Here is a 22,904-nt window from a genome sequence, read left to right on the forward strand (position 1 = left end):
GTGTGCTCGGATTAACACCTAATCGGTCATACGAGTTGTATACCTCCCACTCCCGACCTAAGACTGGTGTGCTCGGATTAACATCTAATGGGTCATATGAGTTGTATACAACGACTGGACAGTCGTAGAATTCGAGAGATCGGCGACTTGGCCAACTTTATCGTGACAGTTGGTAATCTAAGCCTAGCATTATGTTCTTTCCCACAGACAGGACAGTATATACAACGGCCTTTGATGCACCAGTCGTTGAGATGGGTGAATCCACTGATGGCGATCGACCCATTGCACCTCAGGCGTGCTCTCTACAACTAAACCTCATATTTCTTCTGATGAAAACAAATAAATATAAGTTTCTTCTCGAATACTATACAGACAGTGATATTGTAAGCAAGAACATATATTTAACATGAAATTGTAGTCGTTAAAAACTATAGTTGTTGAGAACATGTTAACTATGGCAGCAAACTCGAGACAATGTCATTAACCATTCAACCAAACATGTGGATCTATAAGACCCCTCGTCGGTGAATCCATTGGGCTATTTCTCGTTCCAGCCAGTACACCACGAGTGGTATATCAAAGACCGTGATATGTGCTATCTTGTCTGTTGGATTGCTACTAATGGAAACATGAAGCAGGTTTCCTCTCTAAGACTGTATGTTAAAATTGCAAAATGTTTGATGCCAATAAGCCGATGATTAATAAAGTCAATGTGCGCTAGTGGTGTCGTTAAACAAATCAAAACCTTTAACTCTAAGAGCTGTAGTTGCTCTGAAGTCTGCTACAATATTGACACCCCCAATAAAGCTATAATACTTTATAACTGAACTGGGATTGGAAGTCGTAAAACCTCTCTAACAGAACCTACTCTACATGGAATCTGCATATTTCCGGTTTTTTCCAGAAGCCGTTTAATGTAAACATTATCGATATTCTAGCTTGCCAGAACGTTATTTCTTTTTGTCGTTTTCCTTTTTTTTTCTTTTTCTGTGTTGCTATCAAGTACAACAACAACTAAAGCGACATAACAGGCAGGAGTCTGTTTTCGCAATCAGGACTTGTCAGGCGCGGACTGATACTCAATTAACAACCTGATCACCAGGGACGTTCAAGTGTCAGGGCACTTCCTGCTGATCCGCCGGCCTCGCCGGTGTACTGGTATATGTGGTGCATGTACAATATCACGTTACTACATTTTGAAAGGGGCGGAACTTATCCCAGTGGTAAAACGCTCGCCTGATGCGGGACCGGTCTAGGATCGATTCCTGTCGGTATGCTCATTGGGCTATTTCTCGTTCCAGCTAGTGCAATACGATTGGTATATCAAAAGCAGTGGTATGTGCTATTCTGCCTGTAAGATGGTGCATACCAAACATTCCTTGCTACTAATGGAAACATGTAGCGGGTTTCCAGTTTAAGAGTATACTAGAATTACCACTCGTTTGACATCCAATAGCCGATGATTAATGAATCAATGTGCTCTAATGTTGTCGTTAAAGAAAACAATTTTTTTTTTTACGTTTTAATAACGTGGTTGTTAAATTATGTGGCGCGGTTTAATAACGTACCGGTGTGGAGATCGCCCGCCACACCGTTATCGAAACGAGCCAAACAACCGCGATATCAAAATGTAGTGACCTGACAATTGTTTTATCATGCAACCTCTTTCAAGCTATATTTTTAACTTTTAATGTAAAAATAAACAGTTTAGGTGTGACTCGTGAACATCTACGTAACTGGCTGCTAATGACTGTGATGTCAGACGCTGTTCCAGTGTAAGCATTATTTGCAGGAAGTTATTTTTTTATTTTTTTAAAATAAAAGTTTAATTGAAAGCGCTTAATGGAGAATAAGAGGTAATCTAATGTGACTGGAAGTGTACAAGCTAGTTGTATTTATACACCTCAACAATTATTGTTGTAAATGGATGTTCGAAAAATGAGGAATCAACCTACTAGAAAAATAAGCAGACAACTTATTTTCTACTAACCTTCTAACCCACTGTCATGCGCAGAATTAATTTCCCAGTGACCTGATAACACATAGCAACTCCAAGGTTATAATGCTAGCAACGAGGGAGTCAGCAGGCAGTGGCATAACAACACTTGGAATTATAAAATATGGGTTATCGGGTAACAGGAAGCATGGGTGCATCATACATGAAACATTCAAAGAAAGAAATGTTTTATTTAACTACGCACTCAACACATTTCATTTACGGTTATATGGCGTCAGACATATGGTTAAGGACCACACTTTCCGATTAGCAGCAAGGGATCGTTTATTTGCGCTTCCCACAGGCAGGATAGCACAAACCATGGCCTTGTTGAACCAGTTATGGATCACTGGTCGGTGCAAGTGGTTTACCCATTGAGCCTTGCGGAGCACTCACTCACTCTGGATTAAAAATCCCATGCCACGACTGGGATCCGAACCCAGTACCTACCAGTCTGTAGACCGATGACCTAACCACGACGCCACCGAGGCCGGTGAAGCATTTAAAGGAAAGGAGTACTTTTTAACGACATCTCAGTACATTTTAAACTACGGCTATTTGCAATCGGTAAAGCAGAAAGATATTTTTAATATGTACTTTTCCACAAATAACACAGTACATGCCAATGCCTTTGATATATTGGTCCATGGAGGGCGATCAATATTGGAAACGTGAGCGTTCTACCATTGAGCTCCATCCCGCCCGGATAATTGAATAGCAATGACGTATTATTCAGTATGAATAATAAAGTTATCACTGAATGAGCTCCGATAAAAATAATAATTATAATTTAAAAAAAATCAAGAACAACCTGCCCCTCCCACAGAATTTACACACACCAACAATAAAAAAACCCACTCACATACGTATTGCACTATGTTAGCACTCATAAACGAATTTCACCAGGACATCAGTTGAGTTAAAACTAGATTAAAAATGGAACATAAATAGAGTATAGTGTAGCATAATACAGTATGTACAGTACATTATGTACAGTACAGTACAGACAATCACAGTAAGTTTGGACCTTTGTACTTTGTTTGTATGTACAATGTCATACAGCCCAGTGTAATGAAAGAATGAAGTGCAGTAAGCCACACCCCATTACGTTTTATATTGGCCTGTCGCACTATAACCAAATCCTTTACACGTTACAAAGGTTCGTCTAATATGCGGACGAAAGGTTTATGTCAATATACACTGGAGCTGAATATTTACTTAGTTCGATGTTAATCAAGTCATTATTATATGCATCGAAGAAACCGTATCATTAGATTTATGATTGCATTTGCACGTGTTCGTTAAATGTCGTTAAAACAGTTCGATTTATTTCAGTAGTGGAGCAAACGCTCCTCATCCCATCTTTTTTTTTTTTTTTTTTTTTTTTAAATACTGTGACATTCGTTGAAGTAATTTTAGCACACATTTGGATGCAATAATAGTGTTAATTTGATGCGCCAATCAGTTTCTTCATTAGTTAATGAAGTTAGCTAATATACACCAAAAGTCTACTCTGAAGAACAATTTAGTCCGCGCATTAGGTTATCCTCTGTGACATATAGGTTGAAAGAAAGAAAGAAATCTTTTATTTAACGACGCACATTTTATTTTCGGTTATAGGGCGTCAGGCATAATATTATGGTTAAGGACCACGCAGATATTGAGAGAGGAAATCCGCTGTCGCCACTTCATGAGCTACTCTTTTCGATTAGCAGCAAGGGATCTTTCATATGCACCATCCCACAGACAGGGTCTTTGATATACCAGTCGTGGTGCACTGGCTGGAACGAGAAATAGCCCAATGGGCCCACTGACGAGGATCGATCCCACACCGACCGCGCACCGAGCGAGCGCTGTACCACTGGGCTAGGTCCCGCCCTGGACGTGTCCAAGACAGGGGGGGGGGGGGGGTGGGTCCACTAAAGCAGAGTGGCATATGTATATAGAATACTAAACGAGATTACCTGTCATACCATTTCTATGAAATAAGTGAACAGTTTTGGTGCCAACACTGTTCACGAGTTTCATAAAACTAGTACGACAGGCAAGCTAGTTTAGTATTTTATTTATTACAAACCAACTGCAAACAAGCCGCAATGCGGATGTAAGCAGATGTCGATACCTACTACACGTAATTTTTTTACGAACTGGGTGAGCAAGTGATCTACGTCACGCTCACTTCACGCTGACATCACGCCGATATTACACTAGTTAGATATTGAGTGATTGTTATGACATTAGCAATATCTTACACTGGTGAGTAATAAACATATATATGTGTAGACGCATATCAGGTAGCCCGTCACGCATTCTAATGAAACAAACAGATACTCCTTCGCCGCCGTAATTACAAGCGCGCAGAATCAGTGAGTGACAGTCACATTACAGCCACGAGCAAAAACCTCGCCGACACGGCGTCACAAATAACATGACTATTTACATCAGTCGCGCTTCCCATGGGGCTGTCACGTGTTAAATCAAAACAAACTAAATAAACTATTTCTTCTTCTATATCAACGGTTCTCCATAGTTAGTGATGGCGTATCTCCAAAAGGCTATATTCTCCACATTTACGTCATAGCGTCATCGTGGTGACGTATATATCTTATTTGACCACTCGACGGAACGTAGCCCAGTGGTAAAGCGTTCGCCTGATGCGTGGTCGAACTAGGATCGATCCCCGTTGGTGAGCCCATGGGCTATATCTCGTTTCAGCCAGTGTGACACGACTGGTATACCATAGCCAATGTAATTAAAATTATCTCCACTATTACATGTGGATCTAACAGAAGCCAGTTGTAGCTCATGTCCACCAATCAAAAAATAATTTGAAAACATTCCGAATTATCCTGAGGGTATACGATATGTTTCATGTGAATTACGAATGCCTTATTTAGACCAATAGAACTAATTTTAATCAGATTGCTAACAACACTGCGTAGTCCCCAATGTCCAGGTAACATTTTGTCTGTAAATAATAATTTAAATATTGACCAATCACACTTCGCCTTTTATAACGTTATTTGGGAGAATACAAATTCTAAAAATATCGGGCGAGTCTATTTTAGTGGCCACAGTACAGCGAACCATACCAATACGTACGGGATGGGTTATCAGTCTTCAATTTTACATAAAAAATTATTTATTTATTTATAAAAAAAAGAAAAAAGAAAAGTAAATCAGTCTAATCCTACGTCACATTTGCAAATATAATGGCACCAAAACCAACACCCGCCCGCTACCGACCATAAACTGGCTGCTTGCGCTCCCTTGCACATGCCAGCGCGGGCGATCCACTCTCCTATCTACCCCAAACCCTTTCCTGTCCTGAACGGAGAAGCCGGCGGAAGTCGACACCTGCGCCCATGACAGACGTTCGCTACAGCAGCTTGTAAAACCTCTGACTTGACCTGAACCGACCTAGTGATTTTCTCTTTAAGACTAATTGTCAAAATTACCAAATGTTTTACAACTAATAGCCGACGGTTAATAAATCAATGTGATCCTAGACCGACCGCGCATCAGACGAGCGTTTTACTACCGGGCTATGTTTCCCCCTCTTTAATTCTAAAGACGCAACACTAGTGATGAGATTGGAACGAATATCAATCAGTCGTGGGAGTCAAAATAGGTCATAAAAGATAACTTGTTTTATGACGTCATCGAACATAAATCCTTCAAGTCTGTACATTGAACCTCCGATGACAATGAAGGCTTTTTCTCCTGAACCGAACTGCAATTATTGATCTTATCAGACCAGTCAGGCGTATTGGTATGGTACATGCTTGGTGTCCGTGCATCACAAAACGTTTCAAGCACGCCTGTCATCGGCACAACATCTGACTTCGCCAGAGATCTCTGTCCGACACAGGAATCCATCTATCCGTCTCACTTCTTACATTCCACCCACCCACTAATCCATCAATAAATGTATTTATGTATTTATTTATTTATCTAATGACATATTGACATTCTTCTTTCTTCTTCTCTTGTTCCTCTTTGCTTTGCCTTTGAGAACTACTTCCAGAACAAATCGCACGGCGAGTCAGATCCGCCAACGTCACCATGAAGCAGCTCTTCTTTCCTTTCTTCTACCGTAATTGTCGACACTGATACTCGGCTGGGGGCGGACTCAAGAGCGCCATCTACTTCTGGGTAAACCGGAAGATCACTGCCATCCTCGATTGTTAGAGCCAAACTTAATCCATACCTATTAAGCGCGGGACGTAAAACGGTTATGAAGGCTAATCACACCCGTCGTGTCAGAATGTTTTTTTTATACCTATGCCACTTACCTGTGGCACTTACGGGTTTCTGATCGATACGGCGATGAGGAAGTTTTTCTTCACAAACTGTACTGTTATTGCGAGTCGATTCTCTCTCTGTACGTGTGACACGGCTCGCTTTGTTTTCACCGAGAGCCGACTATTGGCGGTAATCGCCTCAACAGACAAATCGATGGTTCGTGATCAATGTCCTTAACCCTAATTTACCATCGATTACCAACAAGGACGTTCTCTTATTAACTGTCACAGGCAAGACCTGATGGACAGGAATCCAGACGGCGCTGTCTAGCTTATTTATGTTATTATACTAAAACAAACGAAATGGTGCATAAATGAGAGAGAGAGAGAGAGAGAGAGAGAGAGAGAGAGAGAGAGAGAGAGAGAGAGAGAGAGAGAGAGAGAGAGCGAGGGAGGGAGGGAGGGAGGGAGAGAGGGGGTAGAGAAGAGGGGGTTAGAGAAGAGGGGGTTAGAGAAGAGGGGGGGGGGTAGAGAAGGAGAGGGAGAGAGAAGCTCTAGAGAGAGCAGAAAGATGGGCAAAGATACAAAGACAGATAGATACATAGAGATATAGAGAGAGAGATAGATATAGATAGAAGGGGGGAGAGCGATAGAGAGAGGGGCGGAGAGAAAGAAAGAGAGGGGAGAGACAGTTCGGACTTAGTTAAAATAAAGTCCAACTAGTTTTTGTATAACGTTCTTCTACTGACAATAGCTAATGGCGATTTTCCTTTTAGCTCACTTGGTAGAGCGCTGGACTTCCATACAGCCAGTCGTTGGTTAAATCCCTTCTGTGGAGGTTGTTGTTTCACCTGTCATATTTCCAGCCGAGATATTGGCTGCACAATGTTTTGCGATTTCTCCGCTAAATTATATATTTCATTTAAACTTATTTTCGTGCATGTCCAAGTAAGGTTCAAGCACGCTGTCGTGAACACACCTCAGCTACTTGAACTATATGCCCAAAACCGTTTGTAGATAATGAGAGAGATAAGTCGGTATAGTGGCCGTATACCTCCTCGTTGCGCCGCTACAACTCGCTCTGGGTTGAAGTCGGTATCGGAGTGCGAACCCAGTACTGGCATAAACTCTTCCTTCTGGCAGTAGCTAGTGAGTATAACCTTATTAGCGGAGTTGGTATGGTTCTAAACTTCAAATCCCCTGGTTAGGCCATCGGTCTACAGGCTGGTAGGTACTGGGTTCGGATCCCAGTCGAGGCATGGGATTTTTAATCCAGATACCGACTCCAAACCCTGAGCAAGGCTCAATGGGTAGGTGTAAACCACTTGCCCCGACCAGTGATCCATAACTGATTCAACAAAGGCCATGGTTTGTGCTATCCTGCCTGTGGGAAGCGCAAATAAAAGATCCCTTGCTGCTAATCGGAAAGAGAAGCCCATGTAGTGGCGACAGCAGGTTTCCTCTCAAAATCTGTGTGGTCCTTAACCATATGTCTGACGCCATATAACCGTAAATAAAATGTGTTGAGTACGTCGTTAAATGAAACATTTCTTTCTTTCTTTCATACGACTACAGTCAGGACCCGTAACTCTTCAACTGGCCGTGATCCACAGCTCCAGACGTTTGGGTCAACTTCTCCTACGGCTAATGGGAAAGGAATCTCCTCAGAAACGGTTGGTTAATCTTGTTACTCCGATGTCTCCAAACCACACGGCGCTTTTGGGTTTGATGCAGCAATAAGAGGCAATTGTGTTTGTGTGGATTGTGTAAAGGGGACGAAAAGAAACAGGTATGGGGAGGTAAAAAAAAACAACTTTCTATTGGAAGGACACGAATTAGTAACGTTTGGGTAGATTTACTATTAAATACTAGCAAACGGTAAATAATATAACATACGCCCACCAAAAACCTGACTCATAAAAATAAAATAAGGCAGTCGTCAGCTTGAAACAGTTTGAAATGCAATTTGAAAACCGGTCTTTAACACATGCGTAAGCCACTGAAAAGTGTCAATAGTTGAGACCATAGTCGACTTTAAGGCCAAGGTCATATGGATTTCCACACTCAGGCCACTCTCACAGGCAGTGACAGATTGATCCAGGTTATTATTATTGTGTACATTACTCTCACTCACAGCAGTATCCAGGTTATTTGACCTTACTCTCCCTCACCCCGCTCTCACTCGCAGCAGTATCCAGGTTATTTGACCGTACTCTCCCTCACCCCAATCTCACTCACAGTAGTATCCAGGTTATTTGACCTTACTCTCCCTCACCCCACTCTTACTCACAGCAGTATCCAAGTTATTTGACCTTACTCTCCCTCACCCAACTCTCACTCACAGCAGTATCCAGGTTATTTGACCGTACTCTCCCTCACCCCACTCTCACTCACAGCAGTATCCAGGTTATGTGACCTTTCACCCCACTCTCATCCACAGTGAAATCCGGGACATTTCACCCTAATCTCTCTCTATTTCCACTTGCACCTACACACATCCACAGACGTAGATCGAGCTCCAGGCCATTTAGCCTGCCTTTTCCAACCCCCACCGACAGTTTTAGACTGAGATCCTGTCCATTTGACCCCTCTTCCTCTCAGCAACAGTTTAACTGTTTTCTACATAGATGAAAGCGTATGACAAACGTTTTATGTAAGACACACAATATATGCGGTCAATGGTATAATTCATCTATCTACCTTCTATACTTGTATTTCAGGACAATACATCATTCCTATTTCGTCCCAAGGACTGACATTTTCGTTAACACCTGTTGTTTTCGTTTTCTTTCGTTTGTTCATGTTTACTTTTTGTTGTCGTTGTTTTTCGAATGAGTGTTGTTTGTTTTGCTGTTGTTTGGTGTGGGGTTTTTTAGTTAGTTTCTTTGTTTGTTTGTTTGTTTGTGGTCTTTTTTGCGGGTGGGGGGGGGGGGGGGGGGGGGGGGGGGGGGGGCTTCAATATATCCCTTGAATTCCATTTTGTGAACAAAATACAGTTCCATCTAGTCAGTCTTCATACATTAAAGGGTCATTCCAGAGTTTGCTGCATTGTAAGATGTTTCCGACTAATAAAATATTTCTACGATTAAACTTACATATTAAATATATTTTCTTCTTTAGAATATCTGTGTCTGTTTATTCAATGTTTTTCTGGTCGTCTTAATATTTGTAAGAAGCCCAAACTGGATTTTGTCTTCAAATAATTTTGTACGTACGAAAATTTTTATATTTTAGGAAATAAAATGAAATTTAACCTAGCACAGATATTGGAACGATAAGAAACACATTTAATATACAGCTACTAATATTTTATGCAGAAAAATATATTTGATATGTAATTACAATCGTTAAAAAGGCTCTGTTAGTCGATAACATCTTAAAACGTGCAGCAAATTCAGGAATGTCCCTTTAAGGAGAGTTCAGACCGAGCTGGTCTCTGAAGGTTAGACATCAGTGTCTCTAAACGCGCTTATTGCTATATCGTTCCTGTCCAGTGGTGCTGCAACTGCATACGTAACTTTGCGCAGCTTCAGATCAATTTATATCGCTGACGACGTCAAGAATTTCCAGTTGGGCTGCCATTGATGCGTATGAAGGCCGACACATCAGCTCCTACCGCTGACTATATTATTAATACCACAACACTAACAATCTGGCAAGTTGTTTCACGGCTTATTGGGAAACGACGGGCGTTAGGCCGTAACAGATAGACACCTATTCTGTCGGAAAGTCCAGGTTTTTTTCCCTTTGAATTCAATCTCATTTCTTTTCGATCTGGCAAGTCTTCCCATATTTACAACTTACTTTGCTGTCCATCTCGTATCTCAGTCCCTGTTTAAACCGCGACAGGTGATCGTCTCTTGTAGCCGTATGCGCCACCCACCCACCATTTCCCCACCATTTGCCATTCACATCAGAAACGAAAATGGGAAAATGGGCAAAGTGAGATACGTATTAATAATGCTATCATTGATGTTTACGAATGTTATGACTGAAGGTTCCACGACACTAATATTTCCATTGTTGATTGAAGTCTTTAAAGAAGAAGAAGAAGAAGAAGAAGAAGAAGAAAAACCTTGATCCACCCCAGTGGTGGTTATATAACACACCATTTCCAGCGCTAACAAATTCATGACTTGTTGAACATGAAATGAAATTGTCGTTTATCTTCTCTCTTGAAATTTGTCTTCATCAGTGTTTAGTGTTTACGTGCGCGAGTGAAGCACATAGATTATTAACTCGCTGACTTCTGAGGTTTCGAGTGTTTGGCGTAACAAATACTAATTTTCTTCTAGTGTTTACAGTCCATATAATGTCTTGTATGAGAGCAAATAAATCGCGATAGAACACCGAGTCCGTTGCCTGGGAAACGCTTTTGAAGTTTGAAAAAAGAAAGAAAGAAATGTTTTATTTAACGACGCACTCAACACATTTTATTTACGGTTATATGGCGTCAGACATATGGTTAAGGACCACACAGATTTGGAGAGGAAACCCGCTGTCGCCACATAGGCTACTCTTTTACGACAGGCAGCAAGGGATCTTTTATTTGCGCTTCCCACAGGCAGGATAGCACAAACCATGGCCTTTGTTGAACCAGTTATGGATCACTGGTCGGTGCAAGTGGTTTACACCTACCCATTGAGCCTAGCGGAGCACTCACTCAGGGTTTGGAGTCGGTATCTGAATTAAAAATCCCATGCCTCGACTGGGATCCGAACCCAGTACCTACCAGCCTGTAGACCGATGGCCTGCCACGACGCCACCGAGGCCGGTCTTTTGAAGTTTGATAAACGGACATTGCAAACTTACAGACATTTAGAGCTAAATAACGAAAAGCAACAACAACAACAACAACATAATAATAATAATAATAATAATAATAATAATAAGTGAAGAGCTCTTGCACCCCCCACCAAAGAAAACCCCATCCAACCCCCCCAAACCCCCCCCCCAAAAAAAAAAAAAACCCCACAAAAACAAAAACAAGAAACAACCAAAACTAAAAACAAAAAACAAAGCCTCAACAAACAAATCAAGAACACTAGATTAAGTTTTAAAATCGTATCTGCACAAAGCTGAATCCAAAAGAAGTTTTAACAAGGACGTAATGGTTCCCATGAATCACAGCCAGGTGTTTAGCCTATAAGAGGACCTCTACTTCCCATGACAATGACGCCTTCCTTCTTTCCCTACAGCTATATACTGTCCTTGAAGCATGTGTCGGTCAAAATAAAATAAAGATTTAGTTTAATGGCGAGGGGTTGTAGTACTTACGCTCATATATCTATGACTGTATATATGTTAATAGAAGCTTTGCATGTAGCAGCCCTAGACATATGGGGAGGGATGTAGCCCAGTGATAAAGCGCTCACGTGACACTGGGTTGGTCTAGGATCGATCCCCGTCGGTGGATCCATTGAGCTATTTCGTAACAAATACCGTGGTATGTACTATCCTGTCTGTGTGTCTATCCTGCAAATACAATATTTCTTGCTGATAATTGGAAAGAGTAGTCATTTGCAGCGGGTTTCATCTCGCATTATCCGTGTGGTCCTTAATCATATTTTCAACGCCATATAACCGTTATTAAAATGTGCTGAGTGCGTCATTAAATAAAACATTTCACTAACCATATATACAAATGTACTAAAATTGGTGTCTATGAGATTTGACATGGCGGTATAAACACTACATACTTCAAATGAATCAACAGACTAGAAAAACCTTTTTAATATAAAAGTGGTTAAGAAAAGGCGACCATCATATAGATTAATATACAAAGTCCCCAGAGAAAAGGGGATAGGGTGGGGGGATTTTAGATATTTTGCCAAGTGGTGATAACTCGACAATAAAACATGGTTCACGTATCACTACCTCGCGAATGCTTTCCATAAAAGCACTGGCTTATAGCAGCCAGTAAATCCTGCGACGTCACCGTCTCCAATCACTTTGCACGTGGAGCAATCAAAACTGGCGAAATGTCTTAAGGCAGCGATTTTAAGCGCGTGGCCGATATGAAGGTAATTTAACGAACCAAATCACTTGATGAAGCGTAATGGTTAGATAACTACGTTTCAACGTCGCAGGACCGCAGTGAATGAATTGAGGCGCGGACCGGTTTTATTGACTGCGGAGTTATTACCAATGTTTAAGTATTTTTCATTGAGATGTGCAAATGCTTGTCGTACCGAAACGAAATTTTATTCTCCCTAAATCCGTATGCGCGGAAGTCGTTTAGTGCCAAGATAAAAGTGGAGGCCATAATAACGCAATTAATGTCCGTCGCAAATATAAATATAGTTTATACGCACGACTCTGTTTGCATCTGCAGTTGTTTTGTTTTATCAATTAATATAATATGCAATTTAAAATCCATAACTCGATAAGTTTGTTGGTAATACGTAAATTTTAAATATTATTCAGAGGTTTATTATTAATCGAATTTGGTTTTTTAAAACTTTTATTTGTTTGTTGTTGGGGTTTTTATGTTGTTGTTTTTTTGTTGTTTTTTTGTTGTTGTTTGTTTGTTGGGTTTTTTGTGTGGGTTTTTTTGTGTGTGTTTTTTTTTTGTGGGTTTTTTTTGTGGGTTTTTTTTTTTTTTTTTGGGGGGGGGGGGGGCATATTCTGATACACTGGCTGTTCTACCACAATATGTATTCGCTTATTGTGTTTTTAAGTTCACCTTAGCCATAAGATCACCTGAATTGTATAACTATTCAGGTGGATGAAAACAATACATATCATACTAGTCAAAGCAAGGCGTGGTCAAATATGCCAAACTTGATCACCCGATCAGATCCGCTTGGTCATTTTGTCTGTTCAAGGTTTATATAGTGTTCTTTAATTCGTCTATTGCTATATTAAACACGGCAGTATATGCTATCCTATGTAGGGAAAAAAAGTTTGTTTTATTTAACGACGCCACTAGAGAACTTTGATTTTTTATTTTATCATCGGCTATTGGACGTCAAACATATGGTCATTCTGACACTTTTTTTTTTTTTTTTACAGGAAACTCGCTGTCGCCACATAGGCTACTCTTTTACGACAGGCAGCAAGGAATCTTTTATTTGTGCTTCCCACAGGCAGGATAGCACAGACCATGGCCTTTGTTGAACCAGTTATGGATCACTGGTCGGTGCAAGTGGTTCCTATGTAGGGAAATGCATATAAAATATAGATGGCTGACAACACAAACTCTAGAATCAAGGTGTTTTGAACATATATTTCCTACACATTAGTATAAGAGACAATCTAATTAAAATTAGCTCCACTATTACATGTGGATCTAACACCAGCCAGTTGGAGCTCATGTCTACCAATCAAAACCTTACTTGCAGAATCCTGCCAGTGATTTAAAAATAATTTGAAAACATTCCGATTTATCCTGAGGGTATACGATATGTTTCATGTGAATTACGAATGCCGTATTTAGACCAGTAGAACTAATTTTAATCGGATTGCTAAGAACACTGCGTAGTCCCCAATGTCCAGGTAACATTTTGTCTGTAAATAATAATTTAAATATTGACCAATCACACTTCGCCTTTTATAACGTTATTTGGGAGCATACAAATTCTAAAAATATCGGGCGAGTCTATTTTAGTGGCCGCAGTACAGCGAACCATACCAATACGTAGGGGGTGGGTTATCAGTCTTCAATTTTACAATAAAAAATATTTATTTATTTAAAATAAAAAAACCTAAATCAGTCTTCAGTTTTACATTACAAATTATTTCTTTTATAAAATAAAACATGTTTTAAGGCATTCGTAATTCACACGAAACATGTCGTATACCCTCAGGATAATTCGGAATATTTTAAAATTATTTTTAAATCACTGGCAGGATTCTGCAAGTAAGGTTTTGATTGGTGGACATGAGCTCCAACTGGCTGGTGTTAGATCCACATGTAATAGTGGAGCTAATTTTAATTAGATTGTATAAGAGATGACCTGTTGTAGATAAATACAATTTCCGAAATATGTTGGAAATCACGTTTAGATGTGTGACTGGTTACTCCACGATGATACCATCCAATACAGTAAGTTCAAGTTCTGTATTTGCTTTGAGTTTTACAACTTATCAGCTGGATACATAACATAAATAATACAACATAGTTATACAAAATACACACGTGAAAAACAGTGGTGGGTGTGGTTTATATATAATCATGGACAAATGAAGTGATATAAGTTACATTTATTACATTAATTATTATCCTGCATTAACCGATCTCTAATTGTATTAGCCTGCACTAAATATTTGCCTAGGTTATTCAATTCCTTATTGTTACCGGTGGTTAATAACTGTATACAACGATACACATTTGGCCGCTTATAATAATAAATTTTTATATATTTACAACGCAAATCTTTGTATTGTGGACACCCTATTATATAGTGATATTCATCTTCTATTACATTAGCAAAACAAACTTTAGAAAGAAAAAGACAAAAGCAGCAAAGATAGCAGTATTCAGAAAATGGGAAACGTAAACCGAGAAGAAATGGGGACATGTAACGACCACGATCTCGAAATTCTTGACCTCTTCAATTATCTTGGGGACTGTTTTCATTACAAAGGTAAATTCAGTGAAGCCCTGGAAAAGATATGTGATGAAGGCAGACAAGCTATGGCTGCTCTATTAGGAGCAATGGTTATTTAAATACAGAAACGCTAGTAACACTCTTTCATACCTATATTTGCACCGTATACAATTATGGCAGTGAAGTGTGGGGTTTCAATGAAGCCAATAGTCGTCATGGGAGTGTATAGGGTGTATACTACCAAATCAAATCCCATAGACGACAATAGTAACATATGTGGCTAAAACTCCTACCTGCAACGTATCAACCGACATAAACGCCACGGATATAAATACTATCACCCCTTACACTTAAAGTGAATCAGAAAAAAATGTGGGTCAAGCTGCTCGTTTCTGAGATAACGGGTAGCGTCTATGACTACCTTAGTTTCGCACAAAATTCGAGTACTTTTTTTTAACAGGTACCCCATACATGTTTCAAGCACAAGTCTACTTGACACATTGGTACTAGATGAAATAAAATTGCACATTTGTTTTACCCAGATGAGACTTGTGGTGTTCACTTCTCTATCAAAAGTTCGGTGCACCTCGAACTTTGATCCAGCCGGAAGTTATTTGGTTTAGTACTACCTATATATGCAGTTTGGTGTGAAAAGACGCACATAAAACAAGCTGGTATTATTGTGAACTGGGCCGATTCTTCCCCTGTATATAACCAACAATATCCACATTGTGAAATATTAGTTCAAACTACTGGACACCAATAACTATTCTGAAACAGTGCTACGCCACTGTTTGATGATTGCATATGTAATATTTAAAAATACAAACTGTCACTTAACAGGATTTAAACCCACTGTACTGATTCTTCGCCTGGCATATGACAGCCCGCGACCTTATCTGTTCGGCCATCGGGACATACACAAAAAAAGTGGAAGCCCAATTAACCGTGGTGCTGTCAAACACTCGGTCGTAAACTTTATGTGTCAGTCAATTGCGTGATTTATTATTTAACACTAGTTTTTGACATATAATTACGGTTTAACCAAAGTGCTAATAATTACAAATTATTCCCATGGCAATTAAAAGAGAGAATGATGGATCAATATATCGCGTCTATTTACTGTACTAGACAACTTTTGGAAATGTTTCTTGTACAAATATATTATAAATAATTTATCCTTACAGTCTTATCTATAGAAAACTATTGCATTTAAATGCAAACATATTTTGAGTAAATACAGGCTACTGGCACACAACATCTGATATGTAAAGTACCTCAGGCGAGCGTTCAACCGACCGAGATTAATCCAGCCCCTCCTTGTAAAAATAGTGACCGGCATGCATTGCACACAGTCGCGGATGAATGGTGAAGAACTTCAGGAGTAACTATTCATTGATAATATATATACTGATGGAAAGAAATAAGGGACTACATCAAATTGTAGACCACATTTAATTCACAACTAGCGTAGTAATGTTTGTATTTCATACCAAGTTGTAATGTGGGATTGAATGTCTGTAGTGTTGAATGTACTGCCTATATGTTCCCAGTCAACTTCTGACAATATGATTTGATTTTTGATGCAGTCATTATTTCTTGTTGCTATCCGTGTGATCCTTTATTCCTTTCCATCAGTATATATAGTGATTTTCCTAGACATTTGTCAAGGCATGGTAGACCAAACACTTTTGGGGCATTTTCACCATTTTCGGGGGAGAGAGAGAGAGAGAGAGAGAGAGAGAGAGAGAGAGAGAGAGAGAGAGAGAGAGAGAGAGAGAGAGAGAGAGAGAGAGAGAGTGACACACACACACACACATATATATATATATATATATATATATATATATATATATATATAGTGTTGAGCATGAGATCCATCAGACGTCGTGTTAACGCTCTATCCACTGAACTACTTCCCGAACGTTCACCTTTCTACAGAGCAAACAATACATGAATCACAGAAATCAATTCCGACTGAACGCCATATGGTGCCAACGAGAACAACAAAATTAGCTTTTAAATTCCTCCCAAGTTGCGCAGCACCGCGATACAAACGAGAGAACGATAGCTATTCACAGTTGGCGGAGATCCGCGGTACACGCAAACAAAAGTAGTCCACAAAAGCTTTCCCCGGGCCACATACTTAAACCTGTGACAGTCACTTATGTTGGACGGGCCAAATCTTGAACATCACAATTTGAACGATGGAATTGAGGGTCTAAGCGTTCAATTTGCGTTTATAAACAGAGAAAACGATTGAGAGTGAATTTATTTGTTGGGTCTAACGCAAGTGGTCTGCCTTGTTGCGCGACCTTTTCATTTCTCCGCAGGCCATTAGACGTGAGCTGAAATCTAAGATAGTTTACGGACATTTCCATGGTCTTCAATAGTTCGTTAATACATATTAGAATTTCAACAACACGTTTCCAGGCATGCATACAATTACGGTTATGTGTCTAGCGTTGTAACTGAAACCGTCGATTGCTATCAATAATTCCGTGTCCATCAACCAGTGATGTGAATGTATGAAATAAAAATAATTTCAAATCTTTAAATATACAGAATATGCTAAACGTTTCATTTTGTTACTGTTGACAGCGATGTCAAAAGTATCGGGTGGGGGATTGTCCCCACTAGAATATCAAATTAATATACAGCTGTCATCCTTTCCATCTTCCGTCACCTAGGGTTGACTGACAAATCACTAATAGTAAGATCATTACAAAACAAATCCTAAATTCGCATCCAATTCCCCTCCCCCGATGACAAAGGCCCGCCAAAGTTTTCACTCCCTCCCCTTGAAAATAAATTGTTCAATATACGGTATCTATAATATTTACTATGTTTAAGTGTTTGCGATCGTTCTGACTTGCACTGCTTTATATTTACATGCTTTATATTTACCCGATGTCGCACTTCGCTAGTATCGTTTTTCGTCCAGGGCCCCGTTCCACAAAGCGATCTTAGCGCTAAGATCACCTTAATTGCATATGTCAGCTGTGCAGTTACGGTGATCTCAGGACTAAGATCGCTTCATCCAATTGGCTACGGTACACGTACCGTGCTAAATATTGTGTATAAAAATGAATTAAAAAAAAATTACAACCTAATGGGGGCCGCCATCTTTGTTATTTAACACAGAAGTGGCTAAATACACGGCGGCCTATAATTTACCCATGATATCCATGTCATAATTTACTTTATTAAAACGGTTAATAATGGTATGCAAATTTGCAAGGTCTCTAGGTAATGTGTTGTTGTGAATGGGTAATTTGCTTACAAGCCAACAAGACCCGTGTTCCTGAGCGTAACGTTTTCAAAGATTTCTTTAAAATGCGTGACGTCAAACTAATCTGTGCTAATGGTGATGACGTCATATTATCGATGGTGGCGACTTCAGTACTGTGATTTACTAAAAAAAAAACCTGAATTAAAATGTTATTTTAGAAGTGTTATAGGATAAATAGAATTCGCTACTTTTTTTTTTTAATATGTAAAATATCAACCTCGTCTAGTTAATCGGTATTTGTCTCGGCAAAGTCTCGACAAATACCGATTAACATAGAATCGGTTGATATTTTCCATATTAAAAAATACTCGTGACGAATCCTCTATATATCCTAGGCTAATAAGGGCTGGCTATCGATACAGTGATTATATTGGGGTGGGTTTTGGTATTTTACCATTGCATGCAGTATTCATCCAAACATCAATTAACTCCCTTTATGTATTTGTTATAAACTAACTTGTGGCACCCATCGAAACTTCCTCGTGCATAGCACAGGTTATATCTAGTATGAAATAAAATAAAATTCCACCTCTCCACCCGCCCTCATTTAATAAAAAATAATTAAAAACTAAAATTTAATTTATACGACATATGCCTAATTGCTTTCCAGGCATACGCAATAAATAATTGTTATAAATAAACTTACCAAGATGTACTTGTCAGATATCAAAGAGCGAAAATTAATGAGTCGCCAGTAAATGTAGTGTTTGTCACGATATTTATTTTACACGTCGTCAACTTGAATGTTTACTTCTAGAACGTAACACTAGTTACCTCGGACGTCGTTTAGCAACACTGTGACGTCGTGCTATTGTTGACGTCATAGCTCTGCTGCTGTCATATTGGGTTTCAGCAGATAGGTAACGTAAAATGTTTATTATTTTATTTTAAATTTCTTCCGACTAGTTCGTTCTCATAAATTTATGATGATTAAAAACGAAACAAAATCCTAAGTGACGATACTATGCGCTAATCTACTCACTTGTAATACAGCCAAACGACTTAGAATGTTTAACATATGTAACAGAAACCGAAACGAGAGGGACGCAGCCAGCGGTAAAGCGCCTGCCCGATGCGAGGTCCGTCTGGGATCGATCCCCGTCGGTGGATCAATTGAACAATTTCTAGTTCCAATCAGTGCACGACAACTGGTATATCAAGGGCCGTGGTATGTGCCATCCTGTCTGTTGGATGGTGCATGCAAAAGATCCATTGCTATTAATAAACAAAAAGAAATGTAGCATATTTTCTCTTTGACTGTATAAGTTAAAATTACAAAATGGTTGACATTGGATAACCGATGATTAATAAATCTAGTGGTGTTAAAAGAAACGTTTTGTAGAAGGTGTAACATACATACGAGGTAGATGGTTTAAGATTGTAGAAGGTGTAACATACATACGAGGTAGATGGTTTAAGATTGTAGAAGGTGTAACATACATACGAGGTTGATGTTTTAAGATTGTAGAAGGTGTAACATACATACGAGGTAGATGGTTTAAGATTGTAGAAGGTGTAACATACATACGAGGTAGATGGTTTAAGATTGTAGAAGGTGTAACATACATACGAGGTAGATGGTTTAAGATTCAATGAGGTGTAATGTGACCACACCAACCTTTGTCTCATTAAATGGCCTTCTGTACGATATTACTGCCAAATATTTACAATTCCTAGCTTCGAATATGATTCTGTGATCTCACTATACAGATGACATCTGTCATTAATAGCCAGGGTTCATGATGGTACTAATGACACATACAGATACCATTGTAAATATATATATATATATTACATCTGCGTTAATTTTTACCCCAAAACAGTTATCTGTTTTCTGTTTGTTTGTTTGTTTGTTTGTTTTGCTATATAATTCCAGGACAGGTGGTGCAGGAATAGATTCACACCAGTAACCTGTTCCACCGTATAAGCATGCCCCAAAAATTCAATGCACAATACTGAATATTACAAAATAACCATGACAAAATCTAGGCAGAGAAATTATCGTTGAAAAACAAAACAACCCCCACGTCTTTCTTAATTACCCCCCCCCCCAAAAAAAATAAAATAATAATAATAATAATATAAAAAAAAATATATATATATATATATATAAAAATTCTAGAAATAAATGTGTCAAGCACATGTATTACATTAAAGAACTATCGCAGACCAATATAAATAAACTCTCACCCGGAAGTGAACTGTGTAGTGAGGGCTGGAATGCATATACTTCATTCATATACCGCATTCCATATGGTATTGGCCAAGTGGACCTGTTCCCTCACCCTAAACATTTACAGTTGCCCCCCCCACCCCCCCCTCCCCGCCCACTTTAACTATTTTTTCCAATTTGCATTGTTCCATATGCCATTTGCCACTGGTTCCTCCTTAAAATATATCCTGGGTTCGCCTTTGCGTCAGAAGGGCGAAGTCTCAGTACGGAAGAATCGTATCATGACCTGACAACAGCTGTGGATCCCGGATTTTTGGTGTGCTTTTAAAAAAAATAGATCTTGGCTTTGGTAAACAAGGCTCTCCATCTACAGCATTTTACCACAGCATTTTCAGCCCCTGCCAAACTCTGCCCTGAACAATCTAGATTTCTTAACTGTGCGCCTAGCACAACGTGTTTGAACCGTAAACAAAGTAGTCATGAAAACTTATGAATGAACTGAATGGATGAATGAAGACGCCATGTTTTCTGTGAACTGTATAGCCAGGTTTACGTGTAAATATTGAACCAGCTGCGTGCTATAGCCGCAAGAAGACGCATGTTAACACACGGTGACTGACAACTGTCGAGGAATACAATGACAACACCCCCGATAAACAACACGAGCTAATTTAATAAACAGAGTAAACCAATTGACCGGAAACCGAATATTACTGAGCGGAAATTGAACAGTACAGTGGGTATTAATAGAAGCTGCTCACTTCAGCGGGATGTGTGTCCTTAACTGATCAGCGAATATTGGGAAGCGTCCAGTATGGAAATCTCCCCTTCGTAATCTAATCTAGTTAATTGACTTCCTATCTAGGTCACGCCCTTGTCAAAGAGGCCGTGAAAAGAGGATTCACAATTCGCCGTAAGTTTGTCTTTAATGGAATGAGTCGTCGTTGGAAACACACGGTGACTATTCACCTTCACAAAATGGCCGACCTATGTTCCGTGACGTCAGAATGTGACTACTTCATTATCGCCGCACAAACACGTCAATTTACACGAAAGTGAAAGAGTTGCCGCGCGAAAGACAATGTGCTCTTCTTAACAGAAGGTTTTATTCTCCTTCTTAACATGACTGACCTCTATTCCGTCCTTTGCCGTGACGTTGGGTGAATACTTCGTTATCGGTGCGCAAACACGTCAGCAACACACACGAATCATCTTCAACGAGTTTTCGTGGTGCTTCTTTTTCCGGTATTGTGCGTAAGCTTGTTACACTAAGCCCGGGCTCAGTGTCTAATATTTGTTGACAACGGTGTCATTAGTTGGTTGAACTGGGTTTTTTTTCTGTCTTGGCGAACAAGGACCCATCGGCTTTGGGTGGTAAATTGGTATTAATTTCGCTATACGGGACCTTTCGTCAACTAACGCATCTTATAGGTTTAAATTGATTATTGCCATGCCAACAGAGATTTCTTTGAGAAGCGAGGAAAACATTGTTTAATAATACTTTAACATTTCTTAAAAGGACCAGTAGTCAAACAGATCTTACATAGTCAGGAGCCAATTTCACAGAATGTCGTAAGTTTATGCCTGCGACCAGTAATTACACTGGCTTCTATTTCATGCAGAAAATTACATCATTATGGTAGAAGGGGCATTTTGAGGAAAAAAGAAAAAACTATATTTGTTGCAGGCCTACTGTTAATAGTAATAAGATTTGCGCTTTTACGTTTACGTGCAAAACTAGGCTGACTGTGTTTGTGAAGATGATCCCCGTTTGACTATTTGTACACGTAGACTAGGTTTTCTGGTGTTGCATGGTCACGTGACACCTGTCCCGGAAGTGGAGTAATGAGGATGGTTTGGGCCGGAAGTGATTTTGTTTTGGGCTATTTTCTCGATGGCTGACACGTTATATCGTATATTTTTAGAGCTCTTTGAGGAAATTCAAAATAGTATTAAATAGGTGTGTGTGGGGGGGGGGGGGGGGTCATGTTTCACTTGAGTTTTAAAATGTTTATGTTTTTATTTTTTTTACAATTGAGAGGTCCAGTTTATATATTTTACGTTGCTTTAAGTAGGCCCAGGGATTAACAAATACGGTCGTTAAATTAATTAAATATCTTATATAGAGTTTAAATAATCCGGTCTGCGTTTTTTTTTCTGGATTTAGTCACTGGCAAAATCAGACGGTGGGTTTACGATGGCCACAGATGATTCTTCAAAGGATATAAGCGTGGTAAAACATTCTTGTTTAGTTTGATCGTAAGCGACTTTAAAAATAAAACAAAACAAAAAACAACCATGGCTACAGTTGAAATCCATGCAAAATCACTTTATCAGCTTAGCTTAGAAACGTATTACTACATAATACAATAATAAAATCGTAGTCGCATGTTTTTACGTCATTCTACCACGAGACACGTGCAACAACTGTGGTAAATTATTCTGTAAGTTATGTGCTTAAATACACCAGAATAATAAGTGCGTAATAATAGAGCTATTGATGTTTTCACTGCAGACTTTAATAACATTATACATGTCGACTGAGGCACAGATAAAAGTGCCTTTAACAGACGTGTCTCAGATCTGAAATGTAGACAAACTATTGCCAAAGATGTGTCTGAGATCTGAACTGTAGTAAATGACAAAC

At 39.3% G+C, this 22,904-nt stretch overlaps 1 protein-coding gene and 1 long non-coding RNA gene across 2 annotated transcripts in view; both read right to left on the minus strand.

The window, feature by feature from the left end:
• LOC121389383 (probable G-protein coupled receptor CG31760) overlaps positions 1-22,904 on the minus strand; it is a 93,974-nt gene that overhangs the window by 55,515 nt on the left and 15,555 nt on the right. The gene's annotated exons all lie outside the window — the stretch shown is intronic.
• On the minus strand, positions 14,431-18,841 carry LOC121389384. Its single transcript, XR_005960055.1, has 2 exons — positions 18,731-18,841; positions 14,431-14,845 (listed from the first exon to the last, which is right to left on the minus strand). It is a non-coding gene; the product is annotated as an uncharacterized LOC121389384 (long non-coding RNA).

The sequence above is a fragment of the Gigantopelta aegis genome, chromosome 14, assembly GCF_016097555.1.
Source record: "Gigantopelta aegis isolate Gae_Host chromosome 14, Gae_host_genome, whole genome shotgun sequence".
Lineage (NCBI taxonomy): Eukaryota > Metazoa > Mollusca > Gastropoda > Neomphalida > Peltospiridae > Gigantopelta > Gigantopelta aegis.